General features: G+C 37.1%; 1 pseudogene across 1 annotated transcript; it reads left to right on the forward strand.

Moving 5' to 3' along the window:
- Positions 1 to 614: 614 nt before the first annotated feature.
- On the forward strand, positions 615 to 1354 carry LOC144581943 (calcium-regulated heat-stable protein 1 pseudogene; annotated as a pseudogene). The gene has a single exon (XR_013533432.1). The product of XR_013533432.1 is annotated as a calcium-regulated heat-stable protein 1 pseudogene (transcript).
- The last annotated feature ends 19568 nt before the right edge of the window (positions 1355 to 20922 follow it).

The raw sequence follows: 20922 nt of genomic DNA on the forward strand, positions 1-20922 counted from the left end.
CAAGGTGTTCTTTTTTAAAGTGAAGCAGGCATTCCACTAGTTGTTTTGCTTTTATAAAATGAGCAGAACCATAGCATACTATCATAAATCTCTCTTATAAAATAATACAAATTCTATCATAGAATTCTATGCAAGCATGACTTACCAAATTCATGAACAGCACTAAGTTCAGCTGACCTCTATGTGGCCCTATTCACCCTATCTATAGTCAGGGTACATGACTTCTTAATTGCTTTATAAATACATTATCCCATAACAAGTATACTAAATTAATAATGAGTTATCATTTAAAATATTTTTTCTTTGACTGTAATGTTTGATTAAACATTACATTTTAAAATAAATTATGCTTAGGTGGACATATTTTCCCATAATTAAAAAGGCAGATATTTATAACAGTAATTATCCAGCAAAATAAAAATATAAAATGACATTAAAAAATTTTAATATATTTTATATTTTTATTTATGTTGCTATCATTTCACAGCAATGTATAGCATATAGAATATATGCATAATTTCATAATTTAGTGTACATATAGTGTGAATGCATGTGTATATATATATGTGCACATATTCTAAATAATGCCAATAAAATATGGTAAGAAGCATTTAGAGAGCGAAGCGGCGGGCGGAGCAGAGCGGATCTCAAGGTCAGCCATGTCATCTGAGCCTCCGCCTCCACCACAGCCCCCCACCCATCAGGCTTCAGCTGGGCTGCTGGACACCCCTCGGACCCGAGAGCGCTCACCATCCCCTCTGCGGGGCAACGTGGTCCCCAAGCCCACTGCCCACTCGCCGGACAAGGACCTTCTCAGCGACCGTGCGGGCTTCACAGGGCCCCGTCTACAAAGGAGTCTGCAAATGTTTCTGTCGATCCAAGGGCCATGGCTTCATTACCCCAGCTGACGGCGGCCCTGACATCTTCCTGCACATCTCTGATGTGGAAGGGGAGTATGTCCCAGTGGAAGGCGACGAGGTCACCTATAAGATGTGCTCCATCCCGCCCAAGAATGAGAAGCTGCAGGCTGTGGAGGTTGTCATCACCCACCTGGCACCGGGCACCAAGCATGAGACTTGGTCCGGACATGTCATCAGCTCCTAGGAGACGCTGGAAGCACCCCTTCTGTGCCTGTGGGAGACTTGGTGAGGTGGTGACGGCAGACCCTGGAGATGACATTCTTCTACACGAGATGGGGCATGGGCCCTTTCAAGTATCTCCTGGAGGAAGGGGTGTGTGGGGCAGGCATGAGGTGCTCCTGGCCACCAGCACAGCCTCTGACCATCGCAACAACCTCTCACCACCTGAAGAGAATTAAAAGCATTTAAAAAGTAAAAAAAAAAAAAAAGAAAAAAAAAAAGAAATAAGCATTTAAAGGACAAAAAATAATAAAGAGCTATGGAAGTTATTCAGAGGCTTATTTTCATTCATTCATCTTTACAAATGTGTGTGTGTGAGTGTGTGTGTGTACGCATGCCTGTATGCAGAAAGGGAGAAAATCTCTGCTTGGAAAAGTGAGCTTCAGAAGGCAAGAAATTTTGTCTTTTATCCCACCATTGTATTTCTAGAAAGTAGCACATTTCTATGTTTTATAAATAATTGCCGAATGAATGCTAAAAGCAGTTCTCAGTAACTAAGTCATGCCACATATTCTGAAGCCTTTGGTTTTTTTTTTTTTTTTTTTTTTTTGAGACAGTTTTCCTCTTATTGCCCAGGCTGGAGTTCAATGGCTGAATCTCAGCTCAATGCAGCCTCTAAATCCAGGGTTCAAGAAATTCTCCTGCCTCTGCTCCCAAGTAGCTGGGATTTCAGGTGCTTGACACTATGCCCGGCTAATTTTTTTTATTTTTAGTAGATATGGGGTTTTGTCACGTTGGCCAAACTGGTCTTGAACTCCTGGCTTCAGGTGATCTGCCCACCTCTGCCTCCCAAAGTGCTGGGATTATAGGTATGAGTCACTGCACCTGGTTTTATTCTGAAGCCTCTTTAAGCTCAGTATTACTTTTTATTCTGCAGCCAGGGATAATCTATGGAAAATGTTCATCAGATTACATATGCTCCTATGTTTGTTAAACCTTTATCTTCCCATTGTGCCTAAAACATTGTTCAGATTCTCAGGCACGAAGCAGTCTTCTTACCACTACAATTGCATCTCACACCCCCACTCTTTGCTTTGCCTACTATGTCCCAGCCACACTGGCATTCTTCAGTTCTCAAACTTGTCATTTAGTAATTGAATGTTCTCTGTTCCCTGCCTAGAAATCTCTCTTCCCTTCTCCCCATGGCACCTTCCTTTTCATGGTTAATCCTAAGCTTATATAACTCCCTCTTCCCTACTAGTATCTTTTAGAATTCACTCGGGGTGGCTGGCAAAATATTACAGAAAATATTTAGGGAAAGTTATAGATTATAGTCTCAAATCTCTTGGAAGGCCAAAAGGTTTTATTGCGGCAGGCTGAAGGCAGCCTGCTGGTCCGTTAACTTAGGGAGAAGATAGAAACGAGGCTTTCCCAGTTAAGTCTGTTTACCCCACATCGCTTTGTCTCTACTCTGTTTACTCATGTTAACTTTGTGCTTGATGCCCCTCTCAGTGGGAGATCAAAGGGGAATTACCCGTTAATAGTATTTACTCTGGGCCCGAACCTAAAGCTTTTCTCATTTGTATAACCACTCTTTTAACCACGTAAATGATTCCCAAGTGTGTTAACTTAGACCTCTGCTGTAAAATCTGACAGAATAAATGTGTGGATAGACAGAGGGTCTTGGTCGATGGGTTGCTTTTCGCCCTCCGAAAGCAGCCAATGGCCATCCCTAGCCCACTGAAGCAGGTGTGAGAGTGCATTCATTCATCTGTCCTCGAGTCAGGGTCTGCAGGACAGACTTCCTCCGCAGGTGGTGATTGAAGTCTCAAGTATCTCCTTAAAAACAATGTATTTCGCAATTAGTCATTCATGTACTGTTCATTTCCCTCCTACCAAATTAGTTGTTCCTTTATTTATTACTTGTTTTCAATCATTCTCCCTACTTGAATCACTAAATTCCATAGTGGCAAAGAAACATGTCTATGATGTTAACTTGTTTGATCATATTGCCTAGTATGGTGTAATAAATACTTGTAAGTGGTGAAAAGTAACCTTGAACTCCCTTGGCTCTTTATTTGTATCTCTCTATAAGCACTTACTTCTGTCTACGATGTATTAGAGTCATTTGGAATGTAACTGGAATGTAAGGTCCTCCATGAGTTCAATGCATATGTTTTTATTTCCTTCTTTGTCTTCGGTAGCACCACTGACCGATATTGCTAGTTACCTGTGGTAGACGATGTGAATCACCATACAGGCAACTCCCAGTGTTAAACTCTGTGACACTCTAAAATTCTGCTATTGTATAGACAGATGTATTAATACATTTGAACTTGGAAATGAACATTATGGAACTTTTGTTTAGGCCACTGAATATTTTGGTAGATAGAGGTGGGGTCTGTGTCTTCGTCAGTATCAGTACTGGCAAAGTATCTGACATCCCAATTCATCTAACTTTACAAAAAGAAATGCAAGGATACTTTTTGCCATACTGAATCACAGGCAAGAAAAAAATATATAAAAGAAAAAGAAGATATTTAAAAACCTCATAATTAACATTTATCCATAAGAGTGGAAAATATTGAATATTTCACATTTGAAATACACCTGCAAAGGCAAAAAAAAAAACAATTCTAGATACTGGAAATTAATTGTATAATTCAGCGCCATCAGCTATCAGTCTTTATCATGAAAACTACACAGTGACTTGGATATCAGAATTTTCAAATACCATCTTCCAAAAATCTCTCTCAAACTTGAATGAGGCAGATAAATTCACTATCAGTCAGCATATGACTATTGGAATAGAAGGATAAGTTGATTAATTAAGGTTGAGTCTCTTGTTCAGTTCAGGTTTGGAAATGTGCATTGGAAAATGACACAAAATCATATTTTTCTGGAATCTGATGAACGGCACAATCAGCACCAAATCATTTTCTACATGCTTTACATCAAATGGCTTGCTGTTGAAGAGTGTTTAATAAAGGAAAGCCGAACTCAATACATATATGAAAAGAGATGTTAACATTGATTTTGAACTAAGAAAGGAGAAAAAAGATTATTTTTATGAAAACCTTATTTCTCCTTGGCAGGAAAGCTTACAGTCAGCAACTTTATTTCCGTGACTCCCCTAATTTCGTCCACCTTGTAGCTTCCAGGTAAGGCTAGAGGTAAAGTCGCCGATTTCAACCATTTAATTATCTATGTGTTCTATTAGATCCTACCCTCAGCAATCCTAGTGATATACCAGCCTGTTGTATCAAGTGTTCTTTCTTAGAACAACATTCTAGAAATTTAGCCTGAAATATTCTTGATCTCTCATCCCATTTCTCTTTATATTTTTTCTTAAAAAAAAACTTTCTCTCCAATGTCTTCTTTATCACTCAAGAGTAACTTATCACATATCTTTGTTCTCCTTACTTAGCAAAGTATTAATAATTTATCCTTTTCCATTTTCCTACACCATTCCTTTCAAATTCTTATTTTGCTTGACAAAATAGATTTTGAATATAACTAAACCGATTTAATCCTACTTAATTTTTTTATTATACTTCAGGATAATCTCTTTATGTGTAGCTTGGAAGAGCCCCCTACTTCAGTTTGTATGTTCACTATTTTTATTTCCCTACCAAACTTATATAAATGGATCATTCAATTCTTTTGCGTGTATTATGAGCAATATACATTTTCTGTTTTAATTAATAACAGTGAGAGTAAGGTTTAACTCTGCATATTTTCCCAAGATTGAAAACAAAAGCCTTAAGTAGTAGTCACTTTCCATTCTTGGTTGTGCAAAACTCTTGGGTTTTACTAATTATCTTGGGATATCATGATGTTCTCAAAAGCAAACCAATGTAAAACTAAGGAGTGTCTAAGGCAAGCTTGTCAAACCCATAGCAGGACAGCTTTGAAAGTGGAGCAACACAAATTTGTAAACTTTCTGAAAACATTATCAGTTTTTTTGTGATTTTTTTTTTTAAGCTCATCAGCTATTATTGGAGTTAGTGTATTTTATGTGTGTGGCTCAAACAATTATTTTTCTTCCAGTGTGGCCCGGGGAAGCAGAAAGATCGAACATTCTTGGTCTAAGGTGTGCTGAAAGCTCTAATATGGGGCTCAGGAAGGGTGAGATTGAAGCAGACATAGCTGCTGATCCTATTGTCAATCTCGAGTCTACCAAGAGAATAATAGCAGTAGCAGGAGTAACCTACTTGGTTGTTTACAGGTGACATATACCTATATAATGAATAAAGATCAATTTTCCTTGAAAAATATAAATGTCCACTTCCTCTTATGAAACAGGAAATCTTTTATATTTCCTCTTTTCTAGGAGATATATCACGTTAGGATTAATTTAAGCTGCAAACAGCAGAAAAATGCAAAATAACAATGGCATAAATGAAATATAAATATTTTACCTCTTGAAAAAGTTCTGATAAAGACAGTCAAGGGCTAGAAGTTCCAGAAAGTTCTCAAGGACACTGCTCTGTCATCTTTAGTTCATGTCTTATGTCCTCAGGGTCCAAAATGGCAGTAAGAGCCCTCCTCATTATATTTGCATTTCAAGAAGTAGAATGGAGAAAATGATGGAGAAGAAAAGGAGACATTAAGGAATGTTTCAGAAGCTGACATATGACACTTCTGTTAATGTTTAGTTGGCCAAAATTTAATCTCATATCTCATAAGCTGTAAGAGATGCTAGAAAATGTACTTTTCTCCACTCTACATGGAGATTATCATAGAGTATTTCTCAACAGAGAGGTCTATGTAACAATACTAAAAAGCAAGTGTGGACACAAACCAAGTCCTTTACCCTTCAGTGGAAGTAGAAATGTATTAATATTTGCTCACTCTCTCTCATTTTTGGTTTTGACAATCAAATTCAGGTGAATTTGATTGAAACTAAAATCATGGAAAATGCATTATGCTCTGTTGTTATGGTAACTGGAATGGTGAAATGTATGTATTATTTTCACAGCCTCAATAATATGTTTCTAAACACATATTTTTAAAAATTGCTGCAGGGTTTGCTTAATGACCAGAGTATAATGGCATATTTGTTTCTGAGTTGGCAAAAACACAGTTTTGACAAATATGACAGATTTTTTGTAGATTTGTAATTTATTTAATTAAATTTTCACCTTGTTTTCACAATGAGCTTTTGAAAATAAAATCTAAAGATCTAAACTGGAAAATTTTAAATTAGAATTTTCTTGGTTAATCTACTTATACTTTTCACTTTCAATTTACTAACAGAATAAATACATTATTCCACTGAATATGGACCATCCATACAAAGAGAACGTGACCAAATGCAATGTCACTAGGTACTTAAAGTAACCTAGAGGTTATGTTTTCTCTTTGTCGACAAAAATATTACAACCCACATATTTGGAAAAACATTTTCTTTATGACATATACACATATGAGGCATGCATATAGATAAACAGATATAAAGTTGTGATAATTAGGCAAATTTTATTTTTTTGTCCACTGTTGAAAGTTTCATTTTTTCAAAAACAAAATTTTAAATGTAAACTTTTAAAATAAATGTGCCATGGTCACACAAGATGTTCATATTAGGGAAAACTGAATGAAAAATACACAGGAACACTTCATACTTTATAATTCTTTTGTATATCCCATATTATTTCAAAAGTTTAAAGTTTTAAACATGTTCAGTCTTGAAATATAGCAGCAATGTTTAGCTAAAGTTTTGTTGGTGTTAAGATTAATATATTAGTACTATTACATACGGAATGCAGAGGGTAAAACTGAAGTTAGTTTGAATGTTAACTGAAGTCATTCACATTTAACCTTATCAACTTTACCTCAAGTTGGCCCATATCACTACCCAACTTAAAGACACGGTTACACACAGCAGGTATAGTACATGGCAGGAGTACTGAGATATCAAGGAGTCACTCTGTGGTAGGGAATGATAAAGTTCCCCAGCCTCTGCTCACCTGTGCCAGGCTGTCTTAGGGAAACCACATTGTACATTCATGAACAGTGATCTGTGGGCTTGAAAGGCGGGTGAGCAGAAAGAAGTGTTTATCCCAGCAATTCATGAAGTTGTTGAAAAAAAGAAAAAAGAAAGAAGTCAGCTTTCATTGGAACCCAAGTTTCTGCCTGCCTCTTAAAATTTCCTCTATTAGAGCTACCACCATTTTTCCAGATGCCCGAGATAAAACACTCAACACAGAAATGCACGATTTTGCTGCTGAGATACAGGTTTGTTGTTTACTCTCTACCTTCCTATCCATTGCACCCTTCCAGTTCCACTTGCTCTCAGTCTCCACCTCTGATTGCTACTTACACAATTCATTCCATGAAACACCATCAGCTTATTCCAGTGCACACCAGTATCTCCGGGCCTTCCCTGGTGCACTGCACTCCCTCATTAGCCCACACGTACATACACAGGCATGCAGGCGCATTCAAACATTTTTAGTTTCAATACTCAAACTCCAGTTTTTAGTTCTATATAGTTCAACAAATCAAAAGCATATTTTACTCCAGGCCATGGGCTAAACATTTTCATTAACAAAAAATTAAGATGAAATTCCTGTACTTGAGGAAAACCGTGGAGAAATTGGCCATCTAACATGGGACATGGTACTCTTTCCTGTTCTCCAAATGTACTGCTGAATATTCTTTCTCAAATCTAACACAGCCATGTAACCAGCACACAGATCAAGAAAGAGAGGAGAACCACAAATGGGAAAAGCCTCCCTATATATTCTCTTAGTAATCACCCCTAAGGGTAACCACTTTCCTGACTTCTAAGGGTAGAGAGTACTTTCACCATTTTTATTTTTATATACATTTAATCTTACACACACATAAATACACAAACACACACATTTATTTTGCATATTATATTGATTTCATTTTGCTGATGTGACAAATTACCACAAATTTAGTGACTTAAAATAATACACATCTATTATATTAAAATTCTGTGGGTTATAAGTTTCACGCAGATCTCACTGGGCTCAAATTAAGGAGTTTCCCAGGCTGTGCTCCTTTCTGGCTAGAGGAGACTGTGTTTCCTTGCTTTTTTTCAGCTTCTAGGGGTCACCCACAGCCCTTGGCTTGTGGAACTCTTTTTTCATCTTCATAATTAGCAACAAACCTTCATTGTGATTAGACTGAACCCACCTGGATAAATCAAGATACTCTTCCCATCTCAGTATCTGTAAACTTAATCACATCTGCAAAGTTCTTTTTGCAAAGTAAGGCAACAAATTCACAGATACCAGGATTAGGATGTAAATATTTTTAGGAGATCCTTATTCTAGGATGGAATTGCTGGCCATAGAATATGTATATATTCAGATTTAGTAGGTATTGCTAATTTTTCAAAGTGGTTATATCAATCTGCACTCCAACTAGCAGTGTAGGAGTTGACAATACTTAATACTTTGCCTTTTTGACTTTATCTGTTTTGGAGAACAATATTACATTGTGTACCTGAGTTTTCATAATTACAAATTTTCTATGCTTTCAAAGTGCTGAGTTGAGAATTCTGATGTATCCAACACTTTGCCCTACTTGGAAACTAACAAGTTAGCCTGAAAAAATTGTATACATGTTTGCAAAAGACATGAGATTCCTGAGTAAAAGATGAAAGGCGGTTTATTACTTATAGCAATAGCAGGGGCAAGAATATCTGCACTTACTGCAGTTCTCCACGCCCCAGTTCCCACAAGACAACACAAAGATGCCTGTGCACACGGGGGGCTGCCTTACAAAAGAGGAACCCTGAGCTTAAGGGATTAACTATTTCACAATGGAGAATATGCATGCCTGCCCTTTGCCCTAGGACTAGACACTATGACTGTCTTCCAGTGTTGAAATAAAACTTGCTCTGGGGAAAACTACTATCTTCCTCTTCCAAGGTCATTCTTCTTTGAAAATTTGTTCTGGAAAAAAGGCAGCGAGTGAATCTGCTTTTAAGACATACAGAAAAGTAAGAGACAAATGGGGAATTGTCTGTCAACATTTTCCTGTCTAACATATTCTGGGGCTGATAAATAAATTATGATGAATTCAGCAAACAAAATTCACCATATGGCTGTATGTATATATGGGGAGTCTTATAAAAATAAATTAAAGATGTCCTTGCCTTCAAGAACTTACAAACTAGGAGAGAAATATAGGATATGTACACCTTTCCTATACATGTATTATACTTCAAATAAAAGGTTTAAAATGTAGTAATACACGGTGTCACAATACTGAACTGATTTGCATCAACAAGATGAATTTGAGCAACTCCTTTCATCTGTTTGTCATTCTGAGCCTATGTTCCTAAATGTAAATGAATGAGGATGATGAGGATAAGCATAATACTGTACTAGATTAAAGAACATCCCCTCAAAATTCATGTCTGCCTGGAAATGAAGAATGTTACCTTATTTGGACATAGAGTTTTTGGTGTCTTATGATGAAGTTATATTATAGTCTAATGACTGGTGTCTTTATAAAAGAAAGAGGGCAAGTTTGATACAGAAACACATCCACACACAGGAAGACAGCCAAGTGAAGTTGGAAGCAAAAATTATAATGAGGCAGGTACAAGCCAAGGAGTGCCAAAGCCTGATGGTGACCACCAGAAGCTAAAAGGAAGCAAAGAAGTATGCTTCCCTAGAGCCTTAGAAAGAGCATAGCCCTGCAGCACTGTTTATAATAGCCAAAGACTTGGAACCAACCCAAACACCCATCAATGATAGACTGGACGGGGAAACTGTGGCACATATACACCATGGAATACTATGCAGCCATAAAAAACAATGAGTTAGTGTTCTTTGTAGGGACATGGGTGAACCTGAAAACCATCATTCTCAGCAAACTGACACAAGAACAGAAAATCCAACACTGTATGTTCTCACTCAGCAGGGTGTTGAACAATGAGAATACATGGACACAGGGAGGGAAGCATCACACACGAGTCTGTCAGGGGGGAAATAGGGGAGGGACAGTGGGGGTGGGGAGCTGGGGAGAGAGAGCATGGGGAGAAATGCCAGATATAGGTGATGGGAGGAAGGCAGAAAATCACACTGCCATGTGTGTACCTATGTAACAATCTTGCATGTTCTTCACATGTACCCCAAAACCGAAAATGCAATTTAAAAAAAAAAAGAACAACGCCCTAATTAAACCTTAATTTTGTACTTCTGGCTTCCAGAACTGTCAGAGACTAGATTTCTGTTGTTTCAAGATATGCAGTTGGTGATAATTTGTTACAGTAACCCTCGTAAACTAATATAACTACCTACCTACCTACTTCATAGGTTTTTGCAATATATAGATGACATAATTTATATCACAGTGTTTAAAAAGTACCACACTTGTTTCCTCTCAATGTTCATTAGTCCCAGGGAAATAAGATACAAAGTAGGATGTATCTAAGCTATACGATGAAATCTTTCTTCTAAGAACAGAAGAAAATGAGGCACATGGGTGGGGAAATACATCATGTATTCAGTCGCTTGAAACAAAATGAGCCCCAGAATGCTGGGACTATAGAATAATTTTGTATGCCTTTGGTCTTCCATTGTCTCTTTTTATTATCTCCACATATTAAAATAATGCACTTCAAGGAAGGTCTTGGGGCCGAGGCAGGCCCAATATATAGCTGCGCTTTTCTTTGTCTATGTTCTGAACCAATTAAGGAAAAAGAGAAGGCAAAGGGGAAATTAAAATACTACTTCAATATAGTACAGAAGCCTAAATTAGAAAACATAGTTTAAATTTAAGAGACCAACAGGCTTGCAAACTGAATCACAGAATTAAACAAATTTCCTTATTCAGTCTTCTGTAGCACTGAACTGCAAATGGCATCTCCACAGGGTCCACAGGTAACAGTTAAGGCAGAGCCATGAATAGGTTGTGACATGCACCTTTTGAGATAATAATTTAAAATGTATTACTAAATGCTTTGGTCCACATAGGATACATTGATTTATTGGTGAAGATTTAAAAAAGAGCAGAGGTACTTTTTTATTGTCCAATTACTATTATGAAGATTCTCGATAGTATTCAGGCATCATTTTTCCTTTTCAGATCCAGGAACTGTATTTACGTGTTCTTTTCTGTCTAGTCATCATCCTGGATAATTTCCTATCTCCTACCTTGAGAGAAGATAGCAACATTGTTACTATTCACAAGGCCATTGCTTTCCAGAATCCATTTGTATTGAAATGATATGGACCTTCTTGCCTCTGCAGTTCCATGATGCCAATTGTTTCATGCTGTTTACATGATTATACAGGATGTTGTCTCACCCACCATGCTGCCTGTGAACACTGGTGTCCATTGACTCTTTCACTGCTGTCACTGTGCTTTGTGGATGAGGACTAAGTATGCAAATCTTGTATGCAGGAAAATGTGAACAGCAATTGTTTACTGTTCAGAATTTGATACTGTAAACTTAGAATAACACATTTTATAGTCCTGTCCCCTCTTGAAGGCTTTAGGAAGTAATCACTGAATTTCCAGAGTGTGATTTCTTTAAATGTTGACCTCACTCTGTCTGTCACACGTGGCAGCAGCCAGGAGGATTGGGGAGGGGCTGTGGATAGAGCTAGAAGAGCAGTCAAATTTGTGTATAAACATCCTTTCTGACCTCCAAGCATACCTTAAGCCCAACTCTTGAGAACAAGACTTCACCATAGGTTGGAAAAGCAAGAGAGGACATGGATCAAAAGGACTCATGATCAACATGGAGCAACAGCCTTGAAAGCTCTTAGATCTGTGTGGTTATTCCTAGAAATTTGCCTGGTGGGTGGCACAGAGTCTGTGGAAAGATTGGCATAGTGGCTGGAGGGGCACACAGGGTTCAAAGACCTTTCTCCACCCAGCTCTTGTGGTGCTGTAGACCTGAGGTGGTACCATAAAAAACACATGGATAACTGAGGCCACATGCAAGAGCCAAGACACATGGCTCAAGCTCCCAGGGTTAATGATAGTGGATAGCTAGCTGGGAACCCTGCACTGGTCCTGTGTTCAGCATGAGTGGGTCACCCTAAAAGACATGTCAGCATGGGGGGCCGGGTGCGGTGGCTCACGCCTATAATCTCAGCACTTTGGGAGGCCGAGGCGGGTGGACCACGAGGTCAAGAGATCGAGACCATCCTGGTCAACATTGGTGAAACCCCGTCTCTACTAAAAATACAAAAAATTAGCTGGGCATGGTGGCGCACGCCTGTAATCCCAGCTACTAGGGAGGCTGAGGCAGGAGAATTGCCTGAACGCAGGAGGTGGAGGTTGCGGTGAGCTGAGATCGCGCCATTGCACTCCAGCCTGGGTAACAAGAGCGAAACTCCGTCTCAAAAAAGAAAAACAAAAAATAGATATGTCAGCATGGTTCTGTCTGACCAATCTTGCAAATAAATACCTCTTCACCCAGTGAGAAGTGATCCACTGGTCAGGCTGCCCTCCTAGACCTGAAATAACCACAGGATCCCAGAATTAGTCTATAGACATGAGCCTCAGCATTCTGTGGGGCATCTGGTTGACCCCACAGGCAGTGGGGCTAGGAAGTCTGAGAGTACTATGTGGGAGAAGAGGATGGCCTACAGGGGTCCTGTTCAGGCTGGGAGTGCAGCTCCTGCAGAGTGCTGCAAACCCTGAAGTTCCCAGCATGAGAGGGAGGAGGATTTGGAGAATTGTGAGGAAGGCATTCCAAAGTGCTGCAGTACCCTAGTGGAGACTTATGTCAAGAAGAAATAGCAAAATGACAGCTTTCCCCCAAGTGGTAACAAGAAGTAGCTGACCCAAGCCTAACTGCATATTCTTCCCCATTTTAGCCCGTTTATTAAATTACCGCAGGTCTCCTGAACAGAATAAGAGGTAGGGAAAGAATTCAGGAGAATTCAAATGCCCCCTCATGAAAACTTAAAAATTTGGAAAACTGCTGGTTCTTAGTAATCGAGATTGCTACATTTTCCTTCAGTTACCAAAATGAAATTTAGGAAGTTCATTCTCTTTTACTCCTAATCCGCAAACACCTTAGTCCTGTGAACAAACATGAACCAAAAGAGCCAATCTTTCAAGATACATCCTGCGTGGCAAATTTGGACTATGTTTTAAATAGAGGTAAGTGGCTATTTGCTGACTAAAGGTCACACAACTATACTGTGAGTTCCCTGAACACCCACAACTCAGTTCAACCTTGGGACTTCCTGAGCTGCTTGATCCTACCAATCAGGGCTTGATCCCCTAATCAGGGCTTAGCTGTATCAAGCAATGGGAAGCGGGCATTTGCGTTAACAAACCTGACTGTAAACCTGGGTGGGAACGTTCGCCACAGAAACTGAACCCTCTCTTGGTTCTCTGGAACACATCTTTGTTTTACACCGAAAGCTGTGCCTCATGGTTTGCAGACTGTTCACTGGAATAAAGTCTCTTTCTTCCAAATTCCTTTTCAGAGTACTTTTGTTCACAGTCCCTATTATTCTAGGTGAATATGTAAGCAATAAGTATGTGATGGAAAGTGTTTTTTTCTTCCTCTCCACCTTACAATTCTTGTTCTCTTCTAATCATCTTATAGATGATGTCTAAGAAATTGGCTTATTTAAACGAAAAGTTTTGACTTCTTACTACTCATTTGAAAGGACAAAACACCTGGGTCGCCCAAGTCTACCTGCTTTGTCAACAGTGTACTGCTGCATATTAAAAGGTACCCCATTTAAAACCACCTGGAAAAGGCTAAATCTTACCTTTTCTTGCTTTTAATGACCTCTAAGTTTATGGCTGCTATCAGCCACACACCTCCTGTTCCTTGTGAGAGGAGGGCAGCCTTCAACCTGAAGTTCAGAGCACTGTTGTACAACATTCCTGAGGTATATTGCTCCCCATTGGATTGGGATCTGTGCCACAGAACCTATAAATGGGATTTACACAAGTTTCTGTTACTGTCTAGGGAATAAATTGTGGACCATAAAAGTGAAATATACAATTCCCAGTGCCTTTTAAATGTGTAAATATGCACAACAGCTCAGTACACTTTCGCTGGATTAACAACATGCTGCTACACTGTGATACTGCCAAAAAAAGGCCTTGTATTTCAAAGCAGAATACATTAGTCCCAGAAAAAGCGGAGCGCAGCTCTAGAGTATGTCCATGATCCCTCTGTGAACCTGTTGTCTGCTTCTTTGCCTGAGGCAGAACAATAGAGCACATGGCCAAGGAGACTCTGGATCAGGCCAACTTGGGTTCTCAGCCCCAAACTATGGCCTCGGTGACTATTTCCTGATTTTTGAAGTAAATACTACTATGAATATCTAACACAATTCAGAGGATTGAATGAGATCAATTAATTTAATTGACAATTATTAATTTAAAACACTAGGTCACATCCTGGGCCATAATAGGCTATCAATAGACACTTACTATTGGTGTTAACAATCTTTACTTTTATTTAAGTGATGAAATTACTCCAAATTACTTTATTTGAGTGATGGAATTATACTTATAGATATATAAGTATATTTATAATCTATATAAGTAGTTATACTTTCTGGAATATGCTTATATAAGTACTTATATAGGTTATAGTAAAGAATATAAGTACATTTATAACATATTTATAGGATTAGTATAAGAGCTATTTTTTACAAAATACTATGTATGACATGTCAAAATATTGAAATTAAATAAGTAAAATTACAATTTACTTTAGTTTGTGTTTATTTGATGCCAATCACCTGGACATTTAGTCCGTTTACTGCAGTAATTCTCCAAGTCTGGTTCTTGGGCCAGCACCATCAGCATTACCTGGGGAATGAGCTAGAAATGCAAATTCTCAGGCCCTACCTCAGGCTCACATGAAAGCCAATGATATAGCGTATCTAGAAGGAAAAAAAAATCAAAACACTTAGCTTTATTTAGGAAAAAAGTAACTCTGATATTGATAGATAATCTCTCTTCACTTTTAAAAGTTTCTTCTTACAGAAACCAGATCTGATCATAGGAACCAAACTGAACAGGGTTGGGCCTGTTTTCTACTTGTATGTCTCGCTTAGTGTCTCCCTTCTCCCTTGAACCCTAGTCTCTTTCCTTGCCTTTTCAGAACTATTTCCCCTGGAGTTTTTAGCCTATTCTGTTTTACCTTTCCATACAAATATGGTCACCAATATAGTCCTCTTCTCTTTCTCAATCTACACAGCTAGAGCCTCCATTGCTGCTTTAGAATCCAGACAGACATCCAATCCCATTATCCCCAAAGATAAATTCTCCCTTAAAAATTGAGATTCTCTATTTCAGTAGTAGTGGCTCTGTGTTCATGCTGTTTCCTCTGCATAGAACAGCATTTCTTCAATATTTTCACATGTTTTTGCAGCACATGGCACATAAAAAGCACACACCAACATTCTGAGTTAAAAATGTGAAATGTCCTTTCCTGCATAAATAACATATGCATGGTGTTTGTTCCAGGTCAGTACACATTTATTGACTGCCTAATACTTTACAGGCATTGAACAAAGCATGGGGTAGAAATAATAACAGTATTTTTTCCCTACACTGAAATAGTATGTACTCTAGTAGGGAAGATATATATATATATATAGGTGTGTGTGTGTGTGTGTGTGTGTATATATATATGTGTGTGTACATATATATATGTACATATATATATATATAGAGAGAGAGAGAGATTACTTGCATGTAATGTCATAGGTGTAGCAATAGAAGAGTACACACCGTGGCTTGTGCATACTAAGGCCAACTTGAGAGATCAGAAAAGGTTTTTAGGAGAAAGTGATCTATGGTTGAATATATTTTAAAACTGCTAAATATGTTTTCAAAGGGCAATAAACACCCATATGTTCGATAAATATTATAAACAGCATGCTTATTCAAGTTAAGTGAGATCATGTTTTCAAAAGCAAAATAGATTTTAAGTCACACTTTTTCTTTGCTTTAAATAAAATGTTCCTTAAGTTTAAAGTATTACCAAGTATGTCTGGGAACCATCTTCTTGTTGGAGGCCCTTAACATCTTCCTGTATTCCCAAATTAGAAATTAGCAAACCATTTCGACATCTTCCTCCTTCTCAGTTCTCTCATACAAGCATCCTTAAATCATATCCATTGCATTTCCAATGTTTTTCAAATTATTTTTTCCTTTTACATCCCTATGGTCAGTGTCTTCTTTTTACATCTCCTAATTTCTTTCTAGATAATATCCTAATTGTTTTCCCCAAATCTAGTTTTCACCCCCCTCTAAATATCTGCAAGATATTGGAGCGCTGTTTAAGCAAAACAAATCAGATCACATTTTTCTCTTATTTAAATATTTTATTATTATGCTCCTCTAATAGAATGAACATGCATCCCAGTTTGTCCAAGTGTAGATATTCTGGTTTTATGTTTGCTAACTAGCATAATCGTCAGGAGTGTCTCCTTTCACTCTCAGAAGTGCGTGTTCTGAATAAAAAATTATATGGTTAGATTTCTCATTGCTGTCATTATTTAGTTTGAATTCAATAATCTTACATAAAAAGTCTTCATTTGTAATATGAGTCCTGCCGTTAGGAGACGGAAGGTTGCTCTTAAACCCTGTTTTACCCCTTTACCATTTGAGGTCATCAAAATCATAGATTATGTCTTTTAAAAACAATTAGTATTTAATACCATGCCTGCCATTGAATAGGCACTTAATGTTGATTATTAAATGTTAAAAAGTTACATTTAAAATTAAAGTTTTTGTGATTAATCATATTCTATATGAATCATCCTTAGACTATTGAATGTAGCCATATGGTTTTTAACATTCTTTTTAACATGCTTATTTACACATTCATAAAATGATCACTGACTACTTAACATGTAATCTAGTTGAGCAATGCCCTGGTGATGCTTGGATCTGAGAAACTGAGAAAACAAACATCTAACTACAGATGATCCTTAATTTATAATGTGTTATTTTTCAATAAATTCATCATGTTAAAAATATTATAAATCAAAAATGCACTTAAACACCTAACTTATCAAACGCTATAGCCTAACTTATTCTACCTTAAAAATGCTCAGAATACTCACATTAGCCTATAGATTTGGATTCCTACAGTTAGGTAGGCTAATGTAAGTATTCTGAGCCCTTTAAGGAAGGCTAGGCTAAGCTATATGCATAACACAAAGCCTATTTTATAATAAAGGGTTGAGTATCTTAGGTAATAGCATTATATCAATTGCCCAGGAAAAGATCAAAATTTTAAATTTTAAATACAGTTTCTACTAAATGGGTATCACTTTCACACCATTGCAAAGTCAAAAATCATAAGTTAGGGATCATTTGTAAATGAGGGTACAATTCTCACAAGAAGATTTCAGAATTAGATTCAAATCATTGTGAGTACACAAAAGAAGAAGTGACCAACTCTCAAAGAATAGAGGGGAAATTATGGGTTTATGAAAGAAATGACTTTTGGGCAGAGTCTTGGAAGATGAGCAATTGTAAATATTCAGTAAAACTGAAGCAGGACATAAGAGGAGCTGTGGATTAACCTAGACAGGTTAGATAGAGGCCGGAGCTCAGAGGAGATTATTGGCCAGTCCTTGTAAACAACAGTGAGGGTCTAAAGGGTGTCATGTAAGAGAAAGATAGAAACAGTGTCGGAATTCATAAAAGTCAGCACGGTAGCAGGGTGACACACATACTGAAAGAAAAAGACTCTTGCCCTAGGTCAAGAAAGATTATTTCAGATATTCAGAAAGGTGAAAAGGTGCAATTTTAGACTCCATTATGGGAAGTGGGAGATCTATCATGGGCAAATTATTAAGGGGGTAGATTTGAAGGACTTATTCACTAATTGGATATGAAAGGTGAACAAAGATATGACCATAAGATAAAGTACATGTGTTATTTTAAAAGATTTAACGTTTGGTACTACCATTTACCAAAATGAGGGCATCAGCAAGTTTTAGAAGAATAATAAGTAGACAGAGAAAGAGGAGTCTTTAAAGAACACTATGAAGAAATAGGTGTGTAGAAAAATAATAAGAAAATAACAATGTTATAGAAACACAGGGTTGGAGGGTTTCAAATTGTAAGGGATTATCAATAGTAAAAATGATCCAGACTAGACCAGGAGTATAAGGACAGAAAAGAATAAGAAATATATTAATATATAGGCATCTGAATTCAATAGCACTCTTGCCAAAATCATGGCATAATGTGTAAAAATGTATTCAATTATATCTCACATTGATTGGAATCATTTCTTCTGATTTTCAGGTTTTAGCTGTGCCTATGCGCATGGACGGAACCTGGGTCTCATTCAAGGGCTGGCATTTCAGAAGGCCAAGTCAGACACCTCAACCATGGTAGCTACTTCATTGGCCAACCTCACCTGGATTGACTATAGCTGTGACGCTTTTAAATTTTCTTTATTGTTTTAGCCATACTGCTATCATTGGAATATTTGGCCTCTCCAAACTTCATGTTGAAATTTAATCCCCATTGTTGGAAATGGAGCTTCATGGGAGGTGTTTAGGTCATGGGGGCAGATCCTTCATTAACAGATTAATCTCTTCCTTGGGCATGGTGGTGGTAAGTGAATTCTCACTCTATTGGTTACCATGAGAGCTGGTTGTTAAAAAGGGCCTGGTACCTCTCTCCCTTCTGCCTCTTGCTTCCTCTCTCACCATGGAATCTCCGCAGATGCTAGCTCCCCTTCACCTTCTGCCATGAATGGAAGCAGCCTGAGACCCTCACCAGATACATATGTCCAATTTTAAACTCTTTCTGAAATCAGAAAAAAACCTTTTTTCTTTAGAAATCATTAGTGTTCTTTTATAGCAACACAAGCAAACTAAGCCACATACTGTTTGCTTTCTCTTTCCCATTCCTTAATCTGAGTAGAAATTATAACTTTCTGACAAATTCAATTATTAAATTTACTCCAGAAAGTGATAAACTAATTCAAAACTTTCTCCTCCCTCACATTAGGCCAGAATTGTATGATGTCTATGGCAACATCTTCCCCTTCCCACTCCTTTTAGAATGAACAGATGAATTTATGCATCGGTTGCCTATACATGGTGTGAGAACATCCTCAGCCTCAGTTTACTTTGTTCAGATTCCATCAGTTGCTGGTAGCTTTTGCTGATATGTGAATGTCCTGTGCCTACTAAGAAAGATTATTATTTTGGTTACAAAATCTACCTTTAAATCTAGCAGTATAAATTCAGTTATTTTACTGTTGATCCTTCTAAATTCACCATATTCCATGAATACAAAGTGTCTAGGACTTTGCCCTGTGGGAATTTCTCATATTTTAAGTAAACACTCAGAATTAATGCACGTCAACTCTCCTCTTGCCATTTTGAGATTTTCTAGATCTTGCTAGCTTTGAAAGCTAAATTGGGTGAAATAAAAATGCTGCAATATTTAAAAAATTTAAATCTCAAAAACCTCAAGACATAGTTCAAGATTTTTAAAGGTTCAAGTATTTGTCAATAAATAATAAAAAAATAATTTGTTGCTTTAAAAAAGAATAGGAAAGGATGTGTGACATAACTGGAACATTCAAAAATGGCTCTATCAAATTCCTAAAATAAGCTTAAAGAAACATAAGATCTACATATTAATATTTATGACTATTTCTGAAAAGGATATGAGTTAAAACCCTTCTCAACAGTTGGTATTAAACAAAATGTTCAAACACAAACAGAAATTTAATCGGTATTCTTAATTAAAATGATGTAACTCATAGTACATGCCAATTAAAAAATAAAGGGAACCACTGGGGGATTGGTCATTTAAAAAACTAATATGGATGAAAATTGTGGCTGTTGCTATAAATTGTTACTGGTCAATTAGTTTACTATAGATACATGTACACACATATATACAATAAATGCTATATATTACATGAATTTGAAAAATAAATGTGCATTATGGAAAAGCAACTCCAATTTTTCAGAGTTCTTAAATGCAAACATTTTTAAAATGAAGGAAGAAAAGATAGAACTAGAGAAGGAGCTGGAGAAAAGGGATAGGAAAGAACTGAGAAATACGCCTTGGATAAACAAACTGTGATAAGTCGGTGCATTCTGGAAAGAGAGTTTGATGGAGAACTGAGCCATACTGGTAACTGGAGATATGACTCATTATTTCATGTAACAACTGTATTAAGCACCAACTAGGCTAAGAATGCATTAAAGGAAAAAACTTAGTCATTGAAAACGGGACAGCTGGATTCAAATCCTAGACCTATACTTAAAGCTCCCTAAGGACTCACTTTCCTCATGTTCCAAGTAAGAGGGACTCATTATTCTTACCTTACAGATTAATATAGGGGTTAAATGCTATGAGGCAAGAAACATATTGCTTGCTGCAATTAGTACTGAAAAATATTACCTCTTTTCTTATTCCATATGAGAGGTTCCATATTACCCCTTTTCTTATTCCATATGAGTGGTGCTGGGTTCTTAATCTTTGTGCATTTTCTTGTTTGTTTTACATACAGGTAGAGGAAAGGCAAGATACTATCATTAGTCAACTAAATCTATGAATTTGAGAAACGATGTTTTCAAAGTATCCTTGCTCATTGATTTTACGATACTAGAGAGTATGAGTATTAGCTTGCAGACTTTGGAACAGTAATAATAAAAAAGAATTCTATGTATCTGCAAGTGTAAGCAGAATTTTTACTGAGTAATTTTTAAAGTTTTTTGTTATTGTTCAGACAATCTTAGTTCAAAATTGTAAATTAGTTATTGAGGTAGACACTAAAATGTACTTTCTCTTACACTAATTTTAAGAGCTGCAAAACTAACATTGAAAACACATACTGAATATATTATTGCATGTTTGATTAGTTAAT

The sequence above is a fragment of the Callithrix jacchus genome, chromosome 3, assembly GCF_049354715.1.
Source record: "Callithrix jacchus isolate 240 chromosome 3, calJac240_pri, whole genome shotgun sequence".
Classification (NCBI taxonomy): domain Eukaryota; kingdom Metazoa; phylum Chordata; class Mammalia; order Primates; family Cebidae; genus Callithrix; species Callithrix jacchus.